This window comes from Amphibalanus amphitrite, unplaced genomic scaffold (assembly GCF_019059575.1).
Source record: "Amphibalanus amphitrite isolate SeventyFive unplaced genomic scaffold, NRLGWU_Aamphi_draft 000020F_arrow, whole genome shotgun sequence".
Classification (NCBI taxonomy): domain Eukaryota; kingdom Metazoa; phylum Arthropoda; class Thecostraca; order Balanomorpha; family Balanidae; genus Amphibalanus; species Amphibalanus amphitrite.
The window spans coordinates 910023-932190 of NW_024881516.1; positions in this window are offsets into that span (position 1 = coordinate 910023).

The following is a 22168-nucleotide window of genomic DNA, read 5'->3' on the forward strand; positions in this document are numbered from 1 at the left end:
CTCTGAATGTGTGACGTCAGCGCAGATATCTAACGATTTTTAAATGTTTGACTAAAACGTTTTGTAGCACGCGGTGGTATATGCTGCTTTGCGCGCAACAAGTGCCGCACTTTCAGCTGCCAAACTATTGCTTCCAAATAAAGTCGCTAGGAACAGCGGAGATCCCAAAAAGTAAACAAAAGTAAAAGTCTAATATCTTGAAAACCGGTGAATATTTTTCGGTGAAATTGGGTAGATATTCGTTTTCGCTCTTTCTGAACCAAGCGACATCACTTTCATGCCAATTCATAAACTTTTTTGAAGGTGGGAGGGTCCCTTTAATACAGTAGGCAATGACTATCTTACGCCAGACCCAGAACACTTACTACATTCCGACCCTCATCAATACAGTCGGCAATGACTATCTTACGCCGGACCCAGAACACATACTACATTCCGACCCTTATTAATATAGTCGGCAATGACTATCTTACGCCAGACCCAGAACACTGCCAAAATTGACCTTCTATATGGGCTTCCGTATCTTCACCTTTAAGAAGGGCAAATGTGCTGTACGTCAACTTCTTGATTATCTCTTTTGCCTTTGCATCATGCACGTACGCCCAGCAATCGTGAAAACTCACCAAACGATCGAAAATCTCTTCAATTTCCCAAAAAGGCCTAGTTTTCGCTTTTAAAGGCCAAGCCGCACTTTGCTCTTGAACAAAGTTAACACACGAGCTTCTAAGCGGGCTGACCCCTTATCGTTTGTAGTTGTAGTTCTTTGCTGGTAATATTTTCAAGCACTGCCAGCATTAAGACCATTCTAATGTATTATCATTTGAAAGGTTACACGACGATCTGCAAGGATGAGATCCCCCACTTTCTTCACAGTCACCACCTTGTCAGCCATTGGAAGTCACACAGTTCTTGACTCTCCTGCAAGAGCCATGCAACCAGTTTGAAAATTATTTTTCTACTTACGGTAAGTGTGGACGTTCTTCGTCATAAACTATTTTCACTTTCTAAAAGCATTTCCTCAGTGTGATACCCTTTTTAATACAATTGTTCGTTGACGGCTCGATCCTCAGTGGGCCCATTGCTCATCTTTTTATTTCAAAGTCTTTCCCACATGAGATAAAACTACGTTTTAGGATTTTCTTCTGCATGACCATTGTTCTTAAGGATCAAATATAATATCGGCAAAAAATGATTAAAATCTTTCTATAACGTCTGTGCGATGATCAGAGCTTTTTGATGTCCCCTTGTAGACCTCATTTATCAAATTATAAGACATTATTTTTGTTTATTAAAACACTGAAATAAATTTACGATATGAAAATATTTATTGTAAAAGAGATTTGGTGCAGATTTGGTCAATTTAGGTGCATTCGCCAGATAGCCCGTCGTGAAAACGGCTAATATACCTATATTACTTTTGCATGGACAAGGACATATAAGTAGAAGTAAACGTATAGATACAAACAGGAACACTAAGCATGTCGTTCATGCTTAAATTCTCAGTATTCGAGCCTATATCGCACATTTCTATTCTTTTTACTGGCTGCGGACCCGAGTGCAACGCGCTAAGCAGAGCTCGCTTCAAAATGACACCATAAATCCGCTGCCTGTTATCAACATGTAAACCGGTAGACGGTGTAAAGGACAAATATGTGCACACTACTTCCCTTAATTATCAGACAAAAAGCTCTCGACGTCGTTTTATTGATATGAAACGTTATACACCTACGTGTAATGTTTATCACATGCTTGTATTGTCGTTAAGTATTATGGCTCCTGGCAATTGAACACTGAACAGTTTGTTTTTAGCAGCTTCTCCATGGTCAAGAAAATATTGGGAATGATCAAATCCTTGCAGCAATGCGTATAAATTTTCAACTGTAGAAATATGGTCTTCAATCTTCATGTTATGATTGATGCATGAAATTTACTATTCTCTCACACATATTCATATGTGAAATATACGTGATGAAACAACTAGTTTCCATTGATTGCTATCAATGCATTTGCTATGGAACGGCACGCCTTCGAACGGTTCTATGGAACGTTTCTACACTTTCAACTCTGGACTTGTATGTGACACTACCTATTTTGGGATTTTTTCCACAGCCATTACTTATTGCACGCTGTCACGCAAATCCTAACAACCGGCTCTCGCATACTAATTGCTCAATGCATGAATTCCGAATACCAGTCTGGCTGAAAACGCATTTCCCCAATGTTGCCATTAGTGCAATCTGTTGGGCGGCTCGAGTTTTCAATTCCACACTACTTGTTGCCGAAGTTTTGAGGTGACCGCGGCTCGTGGGGTCGGCGTACGACACATCTGGGTACCGCGTACCTATGCCTGCATGGACCATGGGACCGTCGCTGAGGCACGCGCATCGGTTGCACGTGAGTAACTGGTTAGCTGATAACCAGTAGCCACTCCCCGGCACCGGTCAGGCTGCGGTGACCGCCGGTGGGCGGGCAGGGAGGGAGGGGTCACAGAGAGACAGACAGACAGACAGACCTCCGCCCCCGGCCCCATGGCACCCGGACCCTAATCCACCGTCTCAGACGGCCGGGCCGGCCAAACGGCCGACACGTGAGGTTTAGGCGGCAGCAGGCAGATTTTTGGTGCATAGCTGCATCTCATGTCGGCTCAGAGGCAGTGCGCCCAGGTTCTAATGACCCGAAAAGGAGATGGACTGCGGCGCTAGCGACTCAGGTCTCATGCACACCGGTTTACCTCACGAAGCGCAGTTGGTGATGAAGGCTTGAGAGGGTGATTTTTCACCATTTCTTTCGTCGCTGATGATGAAATTTTTGGGAACTTTTTATGTAGTCAAATTGTGTAAAGTAATTACGCCGTTCGTAAACTCTTGTTCCGGAGACAAAGCTGAATAAGCCTACTTATTATTAAAAGGACAAAGCCTCCTTCAAAATAGAGACAAAGCTGCTTTGACTCTATTTTGAAGGAGGCCTGACGATAGAAGTCCTATTCATATGGATCAGAACTTGTCACCTTTTTTTGCATTGTCCTGCGCACTGAGCCATTTGACTGCTCTAAAGGCTAAAACTGTTAGCAAATACGATTAAAAAATAAGCAAGTAATAGCCTTTGGCTCATTGTAGGTATAATTGACAAAAGAAATGGAAAGAATATATGTGCGATATTTCGTGTTCGACTCTTTTTCATGCACTGAGCCATATTTGTTAGCAAATACGGCTCAAATAGCAAATAGCACATTCAAATAGCAATGTATAATCAATTATACATAGGTTCCGAAACGAAACTGCCAATTTGCTTAAAATTCACCACAGGAAAATTAATACCTATTTATTACTTATCCTAATATTAAATTTGAGTCTTACCGTACTTGTCTTTGACTGGACAGACATGGATGTCATTTTCACCATCGTCCCCTCACCATGTCTCCCCGTCCGAGTCTCACCTCGCCCGCAGTGGCCGTGCGGTGTGCCTCTAACTGGCTACATTCAAATCAACTTCTCGCGGTCGGCTCAGTTAAAACTGTATGTCGGCCACCGGGTGACGTTTTGGCCGTCTTTGAATCATTGAGCCCGCTGCCGTGTTACTTATGGCCGACCTCTGTCAGTGTTGTCTGTAAGAGTACCTATTTCTTCTCTGATGCTCTTCAAGGATGATGATGAGTGGTGACAATCCAGGAAGCAATTCTCTGGGGCCGCACCCCGTTTTCTAAATGCACAATATCTGCTGCGCTCAATCTCTGAGCTGTCTGTGAATCCGCAGACAGCTCGTTTAGCCGCATCAGCACGACACACGTATGCAGGAGCATTGATAGGTCCGCCAGTGAATCCGGGAGGACGGGCGCGCCCTGCCGGCGGGGACCGGCGCGGCCGCGCCGGGCCGTTTGCGGTGGGGACGGCCGACCGCACACCGTCCGTGGAACGCCACACCGGCACAGCCAGTCTGCACGGGGACGGGTGACGCAGCACGCACTACCGCTGCACACAGGGTGGGGCGCATGACCGCACCTCGCACTCTGCATAGCTGATGATCGCTGTCTCAGATTAGCACTCGCTGCAGGCCTTATGAAACAAGTCACTTATTAGCTTGTATGTCCAGTGTCCACGAAATTGCGAAGTGATTTTTGTATCAATGAACGACACCTGATTCAAGACAAGTAGGCATTGAGTAAGACTTTGGCCGAAAACATGAGAGAAAATCACAGTGTGGTTTATCCAACCATTGAATGGGGGTTTCTGTTCTGAAACGGCCGCGCCGCTGGGGATTGGGGAGTCGGTCTGGGCGGCCGTCGATGCTGCCAGCCCTCCACTGCACCGTTATGTCATCTCCGTGGCACCGCTCCTTGTATGGTGTGCGGTGGGCGTCACTGCGTCGGTGTGCCACCAAAGACGCTCAACTATGCACGGATAAATTAAACATCGATATTTCGTAGCCGGAACCCGGCAAAACTTGCAGTTCATTTTGGAGACAGCGATGTCCGGCAACCTCCACCGGGTAAAGCACGAACTGAAATAATTGGCCCGGCTCCATGAGCCTCTACCATCTATGTACAGTGGATCTAACGGGTGGTCAGTATGAAACTGGACAAAATTTGATTAGGCATAGCATCTCCAATTATGGACAGATTTTAATTATTTTTGGCAGGTGAATACTTCCAGTTATTTTGTATTAACAGCTCAGATTTCAACTTTTTACTGTTAACTAGTAGGAAACATTGTGCCGGTAAGTCAGCAAGCGTTCCGGGGCCTGTTCGCGCAAGTTTGTGAAAATCACCCAAACTACAAAAATGCTACCATTTTGCGTCACATTACGCCATAGGGTGTCACAATATCTTAAGAATATGTGATCATCAATAAGCTCTGAGGACTTGCGGATGTTTTGCATAGTGAGAACGGCAAGATCACCAAGGAAATGTTCATCCAGCTCCGGAAGAAACAAACCGGCGCCGTCACCGAACAGTTGGGGCTCTCCTAGTGATCTCTGGGAAGAAAGTTTGGGATCTTCAAAATATATGACCAATTAATATGTCAACAAGCAGGAATCAAGTACAGAAATAGGATAAAGGTGATAAAGGTGACGGAGACACAATTTCGTACACAGAAAACCCGCCTGCGCCGTCTGTCACACGGTCCAATGCAGGGTAGCAACAACATGGAGGTGCATATGGATGATGAATCTTATTTCACCTGCAGTGGCAGCCAAATGCCTTACATTGCCGAATGGTACACCTCAGCTGGTGGAGACACTATTCCACATGCGGATCTCACCTCCTCTTTCGACCTGAGAACAAGTTATCCACCCGAGATGCCCGTCTGGCTTGCCATGAGTCCGAGGGGCTCGCGCGTCCAGTTACTTGCCGAGCACAGGCAATGTAAAGGGCAAACTGTGCTATGGAAAGTGTTTGAATGGCGCGTTGTTACCACTTATTGAGTCTCAGAGCACAGAGCATGATGCTCTGTTAGGTTCTGACCTTGCAACAGTCACAGTACGCGCGTTAGACCACGAAACTTCTTGAGGAGTCTGGGGTGCCCGAAATAGCACGTGACATGAACCCGCCATGTACCCCTCAGATTTAGCCCATTGTGGATCTGTGGGGGCTCATCAAGCAGAAAGTGTATAAGGGAAGGTGGCAGGTCAGCTGAGACGCACAACTGAAGTGGAGAATCCAGCAGGCCATCCGTCAAATGGACCCGGAGGTGCCGCGAAAGACAATAGCGGGGCTGCCAGCGCGCGTGCGCTTGGCGGCTGACAGAGGTCCAGTGTCACAGATCCATTAGGGCAAGCGTGATCACAACAAAATAAGGGCACAGCAACGCGATTTTCGTTGCTTTCGCTTGAAAACTTTTGACACAGTAACAATGCAAAATTTGTCCAGTTTCATACTGACCACCCGTTAGTAAGGATCTCCAGACGAAACTACTATGCATTTCAGACCCCATGAGACCCTGTTTTTCGGCGATAATTTCTTCAATTTTTGTCCAATTAGCTTGAAATTTTGGCAGACGATATTTCAGCTCAAGCGCCAATTTTTGTGAATATGGTCTCTTAACAAAATATCAAAATTTAGAGCACTTGTCGTTGCCTCGTAATGTTAATCAGTTTTTGCACACGGATAGAGGCTCGCTGGCTACCGCACCGGATTGGATAGGAGCGCTGGCCAATCACGTTACGCCGTGCTCAACTTGACTCCGCCCACTGGCCGTGACCGCGATGGGTCTATGCCGCTTCAGTCGGTGTCAGCACCGCGGAGAGGTCGCATCGGGGCCACATAAGTGAAGCTGGCAAAGTTGTTTCGGGACGAAAGCCAGAAAATTATCCGTTCGAGGGCATTTGGTGTCCTCTTTGCCCTATGTTGGTATTTAAACGTTGAACCAGCTCAGAATATTCAGAATGATCAGAATCAAGGTAGTATCTATTGGAACGGAACCAGCCGTAGAAGGAAAGATAGATGGACTCTTGGACTCTGAACATTTATTTAAGCCGGAGTTGTGCCTATCTCATCGTCAGGTCACTACCCGATTACCTATAAGATCATGCGTAAGCCTCTGCATGACCCAAAAATATTGATATATTTTGCAGCGTCAATAAATGTTTCTGAGGAAGGCGCAGAAAGCAACAAAGTAGGATGAAGAGTCTCGGGCACGGCCGATTGCCTTGGGCATCGCTCCAGCGAGACGATCGTATTCGTGGTTCGTGAGGCGGTAGGGGAGAGTGGGGTAATTTGGCCGCTTTTTTTAGAAAACGATGTAACTAAAAATCGACAACACATTTCTACATTTTCTCAACGCTGACAGGTGTGGCATACATTTTACTTTCTTGGATAGTAAAGTTTAAATGATAGAGTAACTACTTATATTAAAATTGTGACGCATTACAAAGGTCTGCAAAGCGGCCAAATTGCCCCACTAGCAGGGTTATTTGGCCGGGGGTGTGGGGCAATTTGGCCGGTGTTAGTTTGAGGCCATGATTTTTGTAATAGGCGAGTCAGCTTCACATTCAGCAATGACGCGTGTCCTACGACGCATTTGAAGCATTTTGGAGGTTAACTCAGCCGTCACAGGGGTCGAAAATAGTCAAAATAGCGGCTCTAGATGCGATGACAGTTTTTTACGAATAGCTTTTGAAGTAATCAATCTAGGCCAAAACTAAAAGTACCATCGTAATTCTCTCGTCATTCCGCATCGAAACATGTATGTGTTGACCTCGAGAGGTCAAGGTCAAAGGTTGGCTTCAGGTCACGTTACCTCAGGTCGCTTGACCTCAAGGTTACGTGAGTTCAAGGTCATCATGTATATCATTCGATGCGCCTTGACGAGCTGAACACAATGATACCATTTGCGCGGCTGTATCTTTTTTCTGTAAGTATTTATTAGCAAAAAAGCGTTAGGTAACCTTTGATGACGTCACATGCCCTTACAGCTGTCCAGTAGGAAATATGGCATCAAGGTAGTCAAAGTTGGTCATGAATTATGTCCTTTATGGTATAATTGACCATGACAACTCGGCCGTCCCAGCATAGTGACTCTGAGCGCACCGGCCAAGTTGCTCCGCTAGTCCCGGCCAAATAACCCCACTGTGGGCGCCGCCGATTCAGACGTGGGTTGCCTGTAGACTCAGACTTTATTTTCAGCAGGTTACAGAAGGTGTCTCCACGCACCCGCGGCGCCGGCGCTCGCGCGCGCTCTGTCGTTCACCACCCCGCGCCAGCCCGGCTGACCCGACCGCGGTCAGCTGACCGTGCCCCCCAGGCAGCAGCCGGGCCGCCAAGGTCACGGCTGCCGCGAGGGAGGCACCGGCCGTGGACCAGGAAAGGGGGGGGGGGGGGGTGCCCGCACTCTCAACATATCAGAATGAGCATATAACCATAGACCTCTGCATATATAACATAACAAAACAAACGGCGCTCACACCCCCCGCCTTGAACCTTCCCGGTTCTAAACAGCACCACCGTTTCTGATCTCACTCACAGAGGAAGGTCATACACCCTGCGGGTGTTGTATCTGGTCTGCTCTACGACTGTCTTCAGGGTGCAGCCCTTTATCGCCGCGATTTCCCTCGCCACGTGCCCCACCATCCCCGGGTGAGAGCACCGCGATTCGTTCCGGAGGCGGTGCGGCACAAAATGCGGCGCGTCCGTCTCTAGCAGCATCCTCTGGAGAGGTATCTGCTCTGCTGCCTCTCTTGCGTTCACCGCCCGGGGGTTGGTGATCAGTGCGGTGAACCCCATGTAGCAGTTCGGGTAATCGTCCAGGTACATTTCTTGTACTTGCAGGTCTCCGGTTACGCAGTGACGATGCATTATATGCCCCCTCGGGACACATCTTCTGATAATATCGTGGGCGTCGCGCTCGGCCTCTCGGATGTGGAGTACCACCGATGCACCGAGCGCTACGGCCAGTTCCAGCTGCTGCGTGAACACCCGCTTCTGGACGTCTCTGTTCACGTGGTTGTTCCTCGAGTAGTCCAGTCCAATTTCTCCGATCGCTTTGACTGACTGATCTTGTTGGACGATCTCAGACAGAAGCTGGTGGGACTCGTTGGTGAAGAAGCCAGCCCTATGTGGGTGGCACCCGAAGGCTCCCCAAACACCCGGCTCGCCGAGGATGGACGTCCTTCCGGATGAGTCCGACCATCTCCTCGGATCCTCGAAGACCGTGATGCAGCCCCCGAGCGTTGAAAAGCCATGAGCTTGCTCTCTGTACTCCGAGAGACTCCGACATCCCGGGCTTCCATCACGACGGAACAGGAGCTCCAGATGGCAGTGAGAGTCGATGCAGTCTGTGGCGTCTGACGACAGCTCCACAACGAGACGCCCGTCGGACTCTGAAGACGTCCACCTCACCGTCCTCTTCTCCGCCATCTTCTCAGACGTTCTCTGAAACGATCATTTGCGTAAGTTTGTGCACAGTACTGACGGTAAAGTGACAACCGTTTGACTTTGTCTTGATTGCTCATTGACGGATAATTGACGATCATTTGACGTAACAACAACGAAACAAATGACGATCATTTGACATAACACTAACGAAAACAAGCAAGTGACGATCATTCATGTAGCACTCTCAGAACAAATGACAATAATTTGACGTAACAATGACGAGACAAATTGTTAAAACCAATGGTTGACAGTCACTACCACCTGCCCTGACGGGACTCAGTCGTCACACAGAAGGACAACTTTGGACACGGGTCTGTCAAGCGATGACTGTCCCAGATTGACTTTGACTTTTCTCACTAGACCATCTGAGCTGGGGTATACGTGTTCTACTTTTCCCAGGCGCCACTGGGCTCTGGGAAGGTTTTCATCTACCAAAACAACTATGTCATTGACTTTCATGTTTTTCTTTGTCTTTGTCCATTTGTGTCTTTGCTGAAGCGTGGCCAAATACTCTTTTCGCCATCTTTTCCAAAAAAGATCAGCAAGATACTGGACTTGCTTCCACCATCGTCTGGCGTAGGCGTCCTCACGTTGGAACAAGCCAGGAGGCAGCAGCACACTTGACCTGAGGTGCAGCAGATGGTTCGGCGTGAGAGGGGCTGCATCTTGAGGGTCGGTGGACACTTGTCAAAGGTCTGCTGTTGATAATCGCCTCTATCTCGCACATCAAGGTCCGGAGGTTGTCCTCCCTGATAGTCTGCTCGGTCAAAATGGCGGTCAGTATCTTTCGAATCGTTCGTATCTGTCTCTCCCAAACTCCCCCGAAATGAGACGCTCCAGGCGGGTTAAAGGTCCATTGTATCCCTGTCTGGAGCATAGTTTCGACAATCTGTCCCTCGTTCCATTCCTTGATCATTTCGGCCAACTCTCGTTCTGCGCCAGTGAAATTTGTTCCTCTGTCTGACCTAAGGCTTTTGACTTCTCCTCGCCGTGCAATAAAACGTCGCAGCGCATTTATGAACGAGTTCGTCGATAGAGAATCGGCAATCTCGAGGTGGACTGCTCGAGAAGCCATGCACGTGAAGATCACGCCGTATACCTTGACTTCCGTTCTCCCCCGCTTCACATGAAATGGTCCAAATAGATCTACTCCAGTGTTTGTAAAGGGTGGCTGGTCACTCATCGTCCTCTCCTCCGGAAGATCAGCCATCTTTTGGGTCACGGGAGACGACATCAGCTTCCGGCACACCACACACTTCCTCAGAACTTTTCGCACCAAACTGGTCCCCTGAACGATCCAAAACTTTTCTCGCAGCGTCCCAAGCACGTGTTCTCTGCCTTGATGCCCGAGACGTCGATGAATGTCTTCCACGATCAGCTTTGGAACGTGGCCGGTGTTGGGAAGTATGATGGGCTGTGTCATGTCGTGGTTTAGAGTTGACCTTTTCAGTCTTCCACCTACTCTCAGGATGCCATTTTCCATCATCGGGTTCAGCTTCCTCAGTCTGCTGGACTTTTTGACTCTGTTGTAGTGATCGGGAATCTCTCCTTCTTGAGACATCTCCTGCTCAAAGTGCTGCTTCTGAACGTGCCGAAGGATCTCAGCTTCGGCATCTTCGAGCTCAGAAACCATCAGTGGACCTCTTTTGACTTTCGTTTCGTTTCTCCTTTTGGAGCTCTTCGAAAGGATGTACAGCTTGAATCGGAGCATCCAGGCTACAGCTTTCTTGGCCTTGTGCCAGCTGGAATATCTTTCACATATTTCTATCACTCTGTCTTGATGAGAAGTTGAGACCGTTTCAGGATTTTGTGACACGTTAGTCGCACACGAGCTCACCTTGACTTCTGGATCGTCCATCTCCACCGAAAGCGTAAGTGGAAGGTCTGGCCATGCTGATTGATCCTTCAACAAGAACTGCGGGCCCTCCAACCACCTCAACGTTTGGCGACCCCTAGATCCTTCGTCTGCAGGGTTTATCTCACTTGGGACATGCTTCCACTGTTGAGGTGAGGATCGCTCGTGAATAATCTTCAGGCGGTTGGCGACAAAAACGTGAAACCTCGTCTTTGTATTCCTGATGTATCCTAGGACTGTGGTGCTGTCGCTCCAGAAGGTGACTGAGCTGGGCACCATCTCCATCGCTTCCTCTAGTTTCTTGCCCGTCTTCACTGCCAATACGGCTGCGCTCAGCTCCAGTCTGGGAACTGTGACCGTTTTGAGTGGTGGAACTTTGGATTTGCCTTGCAAGAAGGAGCAGTGAACCTCGCCATGGCAGTTAGTCAGCCGGGCGTAACTGACTACTCCGATCCCAGCCGTACTCGCGTCGGCGAAGTGATGCAACTGTGTGTCGACTATCTGACCAAAGTAAGTCGGCACAATGCAGCGTCTGACGCGCAGCTCCTTCATCTCTGGCAGCTTCGCTAGCCAGCCTTGCCAAATCTTTACCTTTCGGTCGGGAAGCGGTTGGTCCCAGTCGAGGTTTAGTCGGCACAGGTCCTGAAGAAGTTTCTTTCCTTCAAGAAGAAAAGGTGCGGCCATACCCAGTGGGTCAAAGACCGAACCAATCGTTGACAGGATCCCTCTGCGGGTCATCGGCTTTTTGATGTCGCTGATTGCCACTCCTAGAACATCTTCGTCCACGTTCCAGTACACTCCAAGAGCCTTTTCCTCTGGCAGTTTGTCACGCCTCAACTCCACTGATTGCAGGTTCTTCTTCCTGTCTTCTGTCTTGAAGGAGCCTATCACCCTCCTGTCGTTGCTCACTATCTTTGCCAAGTTGAACCCACCGCGGCTACATAGATCTTTTAGGTCGTGAGCCAACTTGATGGAGTCTTCCGCGCTGGAGGTGGATTTCAGGCAATCGTCTACATAAAAGTTTTCTCTGATGATTTTGCTGATACGGCTATCGTAATCGTTCCCATGGTCTTCTGCAGTCTTCCGCAAGGCGAAATTGGCACAGCTTGGAGAGGAACACGCACCAAACAGATGCACGCTCATTCGGTACGTAGTGGGGCTTTTGGAAAGATCTCCTTCTGGCCACCAGATAAACCTCAAGAAGTCTCTGTCTTCTTCGGGCACTTTCACTTGATAGAACATGGCTTCTATATCTCCGGTGAAAGCCACTTGTTCTTGTCGAAACTTCAAAAGAACATCCAGCAGGTCGTTTGTGAGATCTGGTCCCTGTAGTAAGGAGTCGTTGAGGGATACTCCATGGAACTTTGCTGGACAGTCAAACACGACTCTTATCTTGTCCGGTTTTTGAGCATGTCTGACTCCATGATGTGGAATATACCACACCTGACCATCGTCCCTCAGAAGATTTGCGTCCGGCACCTTTTCAGCATATCCACGCTCCAGCATGTCCTTCATGAAGTCGTTGTACTGCCGGTGGAGCGTTTTATCGGCCAAGAGCCTGCGCTTCAGTGACGCCAGTCTGCTGAGCGCCATCTGACGGTTGTCTGGTAGCCTTGGTTTCGAACTCCTGAATGGAAGAGATATCTGGTAGTGTCCGTCCCCGGACTGTTGACAAGATGCTTTCACTTTTTTCACCCAATCAACGTCTTCTTGGGACATCCCTTTCTTGTCAGTGACATCGTCGTTGTACTCTTCGTTGTACATTTTGACGAAAAGGTCATGAACCTCTGCTTCTCTCACCTTCACTCTGTTGAACCGGACATTCTTGCTAGCACGTTCACTGTTTTCAGTTGACCCCCAAACCGTCCATCCCAGTTTCGTCTTCACCGCAAATGGTTCACCTGGCTTGCCATGTAGAACTTCCCAAGGTTCCACGGCCTCTGGAATGTTGTTTCCTATCATGAGGCCGACATCACAGTCCAGTTCCAGCATGTCCACCGCGTCCAGATGAGGCCACTTCCTTAGATCTTCAGGTTTTGGAACGTCTCGCTTACACACGGGCAACTTGTTCAGCGTGTACACGGGTGGCAATCTGATGAACAGGCTTTCATCCATGTCAGACACCTGCAAACCTGAGACCACAGAACTTTCCAATTCCATTACTTCTGGGTTGACTGTTTCCAATGTCAAATGTGTGGCCTCACTTGTTGCTTGTAGCTCGTTCAGAAGAGAATCAGTACAGAAGCACGCCGAGCTCCCGCTATCTATGAAGGCATATGTCGAGACTGTCTTTCCTCCTTCCACCCGAACCTTCACCGGCACGACTGGCATTCCAGATTGCGTCTTTGATGCTGCTGACACTGCCTCCGCAAATCTTTCCTTGACACTGGTCTCGACGCGTTCAGGTGCTTTGGCAGTGTCCGCCGACAAAGGAGGATCCACTTCTTTCAGGTCCTGATGAAGGACGGTCAGATGACGCTTCCTGCATATTTCGCAGGTGCGTCTCGATCTGCATTGGGCGACGCGATGACCTCTCCGACAGCAGCCAAAGCAGAGAGACTCCTTCATGAAGAACTCATTTCTTCTTTCTATCGGCTTTGCACGCAGAGTTTCGCAGTTTTGAAGATAATGACTCTTCTCACAGTACCAGCACTTTGGACCCATGTTTGCATTTGTAGCTAGTACACTTCCTGTCATCGTCCTTCCACTTGACCTTTGTTGTGTCGTGCGCGCTGCTCCCTTGGCTTCCGCTGAGTGCTTGCCAAACAGCGGATCCAAAAGAATCTTCACCTCGTCCTGTACGAAGCTGACGAAGTCGCCGAATCTGACTGCGGTTGGAATGTTCAGGGCGTGTCGTCTCCACCTGTCCTGCATGTTTTCTGGCAGTTTTTCCATGGCCGTCCTGAGGATGTTGGGCTGGTCAAGTTCAACTGATGAAGGAGCTGTACCTTGAACCGTCCGGTGACACGTATTCAAGAAGATTGAGAACTTGTCAAGTCCTGTAACATCATCAGGGTTGTTACGAGCAAAAACCCAACCCACTGGGTTTTTGGGTTTTTGGGTGGGTAACTGAAAGCAAAAACCCAGGGTGGGTTTTTGCAAAAAAAAACGTGTTTTGCGAACCCCGCGAACCCCGTGTCTGTCACTTTTTCCAGCAAGAAATGACACAAAGCTGAATGATGAAGACAGAAGTGACCGTGACGTCATCGACGAGTGCCGGCCATGCCAGAGACGTTTTTAATCCCAGCAAGAAATGATAAACAAGGCCTGCGAACCTGGATCTATACCCGACCAAGCACTTTAACAGCCCGAACACCAAAAAGACCGTTATGACCAAAAGACCAAAATGACCAAAAAGACCAAAAAGGCCAAAATGACCAATAAGACCAAATTGACCAAAAAGCTCGATGTAGAGACCAAACAAGTACCAAGTACGTTTGCAAGTACCAAATACTTTTACAAATACCAAATATGTTTGCAAATACTAAACCAGTACCAAAAACTTTTGTAAGTTTGAACAGATTTTCGCGTATCCCTAGTGAAAAAATCCTACAGGATTTGTACCAAAATCCTGTACGTCCCTACAGGGTCGTGCAGGGTTGCTGGAGTAGCCGTACAGGATTTCATGCAGGCAACTATGGCTGTACATGGAATCCTACAGGGTGCCCTGCACGACATCCAACAGGGGACCCTGTACTGAATCCTACAAGGAGCCCTGTACGGTATCTGATAGGGAGCCCTATAGGGAATCCTACAGGGCCCTGTAGGGAATCCTTCAGGGAGCCCTGTATGCAATGATACAGGGAGCCCTGTGCGCAGTCATACAGGGAGCCCTGTGCGCAGTCATACAGGGAGCCCTGTACGCAGTCATACAGGGAGCCCTGTACGCAGTCATACAGGGAGCCATGTACGCACCCATGTGAAAAAGTCTTATAAGATTTTACCAGAATCTTCACTATCTTGCATGATCTTATAAGATTTTGAAGACAGTCTTGCAAGGCCTAGCAGAGCTTGTACAAGATTGGCCAACATCATACAGAGCTTATAAGAATCTGGCATAGGCAGATTCTCGCGAGAATGCTGATTCTGGTAAGATTGAAGAATCTTATAAGAATGTGCTGATCCCATGGAAGGCTACTCCCGCTAATCGTTTTTCGCATAAATCATAATTAAAGAGCTCGCTAAACTCTCAAGCAAATGCGATCATTTGCTCCACACGGACTACGTTGAGAACAGTTGTAAACGATGCACCTGTCAAGTAAAGTATGAGGACTGAGGAGTACCTACCTAGGGAGAAATGCCTCGCCCCGGTGCGTTGATATGTTGGACAATGGACATTTTTCTCAATCTGCAACCTACCGGGATTTATTCATCTCCTCAGGACGGTACTGCTCATTATTAGAACTGGCGGGGACATAAACATTCGAATGTTGTTGTCAACATTGTCCCGATATATAGGGAATTACGAATTGTGAATTGATCCCTATAAAAGAATCGATTCACTTCATAACTCCCTAATCCTTTCATAACATTATCATCTTAATTTGACGCGTTGCTGTACTGTATTATTCGGGGACTAAAGTGTGCATTTGTGCGCTGTGGTGATCTTTCAGAGACTGTACCGACTGGAATTTAGCGACCACTGTCCGTTTTGAGACCGTACGGTCGGCGGCGGGCGTCCCGATCCTCGCCTGGGGCGGAGAGGGGAGCGCGCGTCCCCCTCCGCCGCATTCCGTCCGTCCCATTCACTGCCCGCTCGCGATGTGCGGAGAGCCGACGGAAGTGTCGAGTGTGTGCCGTGCGGTGTCATCTGCCGTCTCCTCTTCCGACCTGAAGGTAAGTTTCTGCCATGCTGTATTGCTGTGTAACAATAAAAAATTGTTATCAATATTTGCAGCATTACAGACAAAAAAAAAAAAAACGGCACCGAAACGTTCACTCAAAAATAGCTGATCGAAAAAAAATAGCTGAAAAATAGACATTTAAATGTCTACTATCAGATACCAGAGCGCATTAGTAGCGTCGACGCTACTACATAGTAGCACCCAACATTAATTCAATATTAAAAATTGGTTGAATCCAGGTTGATTGTCAACATTGAGGATCAACCGTTTTTCGACATCGATCCAGCATTTATTTCACGTTGAATTTGCGTTGTATTTGGTTGATAGGAGATTGATATGCAATATTGTGATACAACATCAAAACAATGTTGTATGCCAATCACTTTGTATCGCGTTGCATGTATCACTTTTATGCCGATTAGTTACTTTCGACGGCAGGGGTCCCTTCAATCAATATATTATCATTGTAACATGTGAATATCCACCTTGTTACAGGAACGCAGGACGCGAGGATCGTCGGGCGACACCACCACTCGAGATTCGTAGATCGATGGACGGAGCGGCAGCCGCGACGCGACGACATGTGTCGTAATGTGACGGGATGTGACCCGGAAATGGCTGTGTATTTATCCCAGAAATACATTAATTCCGAATATTGACTTTGTCGGTAACGCGGGAACTCGTGGGTCTTTTTAGCATTCCTGGTCAACCGGCTCAAGATGCCCGAGTCGGAGATGCCCGAGTCGGAGGTGTGCTGAGCCGCTGTTTTCAACAGCGGCTCAGCACAATAACAAGATGCGGAATACTTATAGAATGGCGAGTGTGGTGCCCTGTACGAGATCCTTTACGATACCCTGTACGACACCGTGCACGGTACCCTGTACGACACCGTGCACGGTATCCTGTACGACACCGTGCACGGTACCCTGTACGAAACCATGCACGGTATCCTGTACGACACCGTGCACGGTACCCTGTACGACACCGTGCACGGTACCCTGTACGACACCGTGCACGGTACCCTGTACGACACCGTGCACGGCACCCTGTACGACATCGTGCACGGCACCGTGTACGGCACCCTGTACGACACCGTGTACGACACCGTGTACGGTACCCTGTACGACACCGTGCACGGTACCATGCACGACACCGTGCACGGTACCCTGTACGACACCCTGTAGGAACCCTGGTAACAATTTCGTCAAAAATCCTGTAGGGTCAACCATACAGGGCTACACTGTAAGATTTTTTCACTAGGGATATCTCAACTTCTAGACGTCCAATCGGCTCAGGCAAAACACTGGCAAGTTTTCCTACCCGGCGAACCCCGTGTCTGTCACTTTTTTATCCCAGCAAGAAATGACACAAAGCTGAATGATGAAGACAGAAGTGACCGTGACGTCATCGACGAGTGCCGGCCATGCCAGAGACGTTTTTAATCCCAGCAAGAAATGATAAACAAGGCCTGCGAACCTGGATCTATACCCGACCAAGCACTTTAACAGCCCGAACACCAAAAAGACCGTTATGACCAAAAGACCAAAATGACCAAAAAGACCAAAAAGGCCAAAATGACCAATAAGACCAAATTGACCAAAAAGCTCGATGTAGAGACCAAACAAGTACCAAGTACGTTTGCAAGTACCAAATACTTTTACAAATACCAAATATGTTTGCAAATACTAAACCAGTACCAAAAACTTTTGTAAGTTTGAACAGATTTTCGCGTATATCTCAACTTTTAGACGTCCAATCGGCTCAGGCAAAACACCACTCGAGTTCATATTTCATCGCCAACCGTATCAATCATTTCCATGCGTAGCGATAGCGAGCAAAGATCCCCTAGAAACACGAAAAACCCACCAAAAAACACCAAAAACCCACCAAAAACCCATGAAAAACCCTGGGTTTTTGCAAAAACCCAGGGTTTTTGGGTTTTTCACCAAAAACCCTGGGTTTTTAACAACCCTGAACATCATCCGATCGGATCTGAGGCCATCTTGATAATCTGCTCACCAAACTTGTCACTGTTCTGCAGCTATCTCCATATCGACCATCCAGAATCTTCCTTGCTTCGGTATATCCAGACCCCGATGGCATGAGTAAGCACCCTTTGATGACGTCCTTCGGCTCTCCCACAAGATAATGATCTAAATAGGAAAGACGTTCCTCATCGTTGCGAAGCTTGGCCTCTATCCTTATCTCGAATGATCTGATAAATTGAGTGTAGTCCGTAACAGACCCACTGAACTTTGGAACGTCGAGCCTTGGCAGTAAGTTCCTGTCTTGCTGTTCCAGAAGCACCTCTAGAACTGAGTTCTGCCTCGACATATCTTCATCTGAGGTGCGTTCTTGTTGTTTAGCGCACCGAGTGTTCCGATGTTCCCTCGCTACCTCTGAAAAGCGTCCCAGTTTGATGGACGTGCTGTCACAGTGGGCAGAGGTGCCAGGGTCGATTGGATGACCCTTGAGCTCAGCTCCATCGCTGAAGATCGTTTTTTGTCGTTGTTTTCCTTCGACCGTCCGCTGTGCACTAACATCTCTCGAATGGATTGGAGCTGAAGGATTGGTGCACTTTTGGTAGCTTGATGGCGCCATGGTTTCCCATGTCGTCTGACTGACGAGCGGCCTGTCACTCCCAATCCGAACTGGTGGAGCGTTAGTAGGAACCGTCACCGGTGCCGTTGAATGTTGGACGTCGTATCCTTCTGTGTCTAACTCCACTTCTAGTATCGCCTTTTGTCGAGCTTCAATCTCTGCTAGCTTTGTTCTCAACTCCAAATCCTCCATTTTTCTTTGGTTTTGTACCTTCATCCTCATTTCCTCAAGCTCTTTCAACTTCCTCTGCTCGAGCTCTTCATCTTCGAGCTGACGTTTCTCCTCCAAGAAAGATGCTCTGGCAAGAAGTTCTGCTCGCTTAGCGGCTTCCTCCATCTTAAGTAATGTCGCTGATCGAGTGGACGTGGATGATCCTCTTGAACCCCCCGACCCACTCGAAATGACTGACGCTGCATCGTCTTTTAGGCATCTGGAGTCAGTCACCCGATTGGCCCGTGTCACTTCAGCAGCTGCCATCTCCGCGTGGCCGTCTCCTTTGGGTGCTGCAGTCTCTACCTCGTTGCCGTCGTCACCGTCATCGCCACCATCATCTCCTTGTCGTTGTTGGATGTTTTCCGTCGCTCCATGCGTTTCGTCTGAGACTGCAGGCGCTGTTTGAAGAGGACTCGCTCCAGCGTTTTTCCATTTGATCTTGCTGGTTCTCCTGTACGGCCATCACTAGCCAATCTTCCCCGCTGGTACGATCCAGACGAGAGAATCTCGGAAGCATAAGAGCTTGGATCTTTTCCTTCAGCTTCCAGCGCTTGTCGCAGTCGATCAGTCAAAGCCATTTTTGTTCCCTTTGTCGGCAACTCTCTCCTTTGCAGTTCCGACTTAAGCATGGGCATTGTAAGTTTGTCCATGTTCAAATTACTGACGTCGCAAACGAAATGACTGTCAGCTGACGTCTCAAATAAGAAGACGCAAACGAAACTCGCCACCAGCGCCGCGATATACGCCTGGTTTATCAAACGCGATCGAACCATCAGTATCGGTAACTGTTTCGTCGAAAGTGAGTAACCAGGGATGTCTCTGTCTCTGCCAATAGTTAACGCGCGGTGTTCAGCTTCGTAACTGACAAATGACGGTAGGACCAATGACCAACTGGTGGAACGTCACGTCTGACGACTGATGATCCACTTCACGTATAGTAATTGGCTAACGATAATGTATGACAGCTGACCGGCAACTTCGAGAAAATAAATCAGCAAAAGACGTAACGTATTGAAAATGACGTCACAAATATTAATTGACGAATTATGTCACAAATAAGCAGCAAATGAAAATGTCGTAAATGTCCACTGAAGAATAATTTCCAACGATAAACCCACGGCTTGACGTTACAGCTGGCAAACTGGTGAGTGAACCCCGTTTATGATCAACTGGTAGCTAGTCACGAGTAGGTCGTTACCGACGCCGTGACCAAAATGATGATGCTCTTTAAACTGTTACTCTCGTGATACAGATTGACGGCTAATATCCATTCACTGATACTGACGAAACACAGCTGATAATCTGACGAACAGCAAATGACGAAATTAGACGCTATACGAGAGCCATTAACTTAAACATGTAGCAACATTTCAAAGTATCAATACTCTGACCTGGTTTGACGGTCTTGCAGGCTTGATGTCTTCTGTAACTGTGGGCGCCGCCGATTCAGACGTGGGTTGCCTGTAGACTCAGACTTTATTTTCAGCAGGTTACAGAAGGTGTCTCCACGCACCCGCGGCGCCGGCGCTCGCGCGCGCTCTGTCGTTCACCACCCCGCGCCAGCCCGGCTGACCCGACCGCGGTCAGCTGACCGTGCCCCCCAGGCAGCAGCCGGGCCGCCAAGGTCACGGCTGCCGCGAGGGAGGCACCGGCCGTGGACCAGGAAAGGGGAGGGGTGCCCGCACTCTCAACATATCAGAATGAGCATATAACCATAGACCTCTGCATATATAACATAACAAAACAAACGGCGCTCACACCCACATTAACCGTGTTTACATAGGGTTCCCTTAATCTTCCCCTATTTGTCTCTTAAATGTCCCTTATAAAGGAATCCTCTGTCTCCTTTACCTCGCTTCACTACAAATATGGCGCAACTAAGTCATTCTAGAAGCAGTTTGCAATTGTTACTTACCTTTAGGGCTCTCCCAAATAGCTTCCAGACTAGACACTGAGGTAAAAGTGATAGCACATGAAAGCTCAAAGCAAGAAAAATCAGAAAACTATCTGGCATTTAACATACTTTAAACGGCTGAGCTATTATTCAAGTAGGTGTAATCACATCCACGGCAATATCAGAACACCGCACCTGTCGAATTTCCGCCTTGACTTTCTGCCGTTTATGCGTTAATGCCACTTAAAAATCCTCAGTCGGCGCACGTGCGCTTGTCGAGTCGGGGACCACCAGTCGGACGATTCGGAACTGCCGGCCAATCAGCACGCCGCTTTTGTGATGTGGTAGTTTGAGAACCACTGGATATGGTAGCGTAGCAGCTTTTGGAAAGGCGCTACGCTACCAAATCCTCCCCTATTTGTCGCTTAAAGAGGGAATTGAAGGGCAGGATAAAATTACTTCAAAATATGAATTGTTGAATTTCGAGTAGTAAATAAGCCCAATTTTTATTGTTTACAGCATAAACGATGCTTAGTATGCTTCTAACAACAATAGCGTCCATAGCAACGTTACACGCGAGCGCTATGATGCCCAAAATTCGATCTGAAAATAGGGGAGAAATAGGGGAAGATTAAGGGAACCCTATGTAAACACGACTATTGCCATTCTGAAAATTTTTGTCTATAAAGTCGTCATGGCTGTACAGAACTAGATGAAATTGCTCTTGGAACCGCTGAACACCCTCAAAAATGGCGTTATAATGTTGGAATTCGTTTACAGCCCAAATACTACACGTTATACAAATTTTTAAACGGAAGTAAAAGTTACCATTTTCTAACGAAATTCACCTTTTATTAATTTTGAATAAAACTAAGAGGGGGAAAGTTTTGACATTTGTTCTCGAGTTAGTTCTGCCGACGACAAATGAATAGAGAATAAAGTTATTTCATTCACTTTTATCAGCTTTCGTACAGGTGGGGGCGGCCGATTTACACCACCGGCCAAATTACCCCACTCTCCCCTACGGGGCGCCGGGTGGGGCAGAAGCGTAATGTGTTGTGTGGTAGAAATGGCCTTTATCGCCGTATCATGTGTGTGTTATATTGTTAAGACGTGCACAAAAAGAAATAGGAATGTGCCTCAGGCGGATGTGTACTACACGAGAGCGATCATCAAGAAACGCGTATCTTTATGTAAAACTTATGTAGCAGTAGGTATGTCGTCAATGGTGAGGTAACTATCTCTAGGCTTTTACTTTTCATGTTTGCATTTCAACACACAAGGTCTGGGGGTAAAGTTCGTCTGGCGACCTCCTCAGCCTAAATTGATGATAAAATGGATTAGTCCTGAAGGTGTTCAATGCTTATGTTGCACCGGGATGATATAAATCGATCACGCCGGCATACATTCCAAATCGAATTTCATATATCAAACACATAAATTGCATCCTATTTATGGTGATTCTATTTTGCAATTTGGACATAGTCTGACACGGTACATAATTTTACGCAATCATTTGAAATCAACAGCGTCTTTTATTTGCGTTTTTCACAAGCCGCCGTCTATTTCTCTATTTCTCTATTTCTTGCGTGGAAATAGATATTTTGTTGTGACTGAATAAGGTGTACGTACATTTGTGATAAATACAAAGTCGGGGGCTTCAGCTAGCGCGTTACTTATGCGCGCTATTTAGCTCATTCCATGAAGTTACGGCTGCAACGACAACTGCACGGCAGCTACGTTCCATGCGAGCCGCCCCGGTACGACAGCTACTGCCTCGCCCGCTCCACGCAGCCGACTGACCGGCCAAGGTCACCGCCCCGTCCGCAGGGAGGGCGGAGCTTAATGGTCACGTGTTTGTGACGTCACGCCTACGCACGGATAGCCTCTAC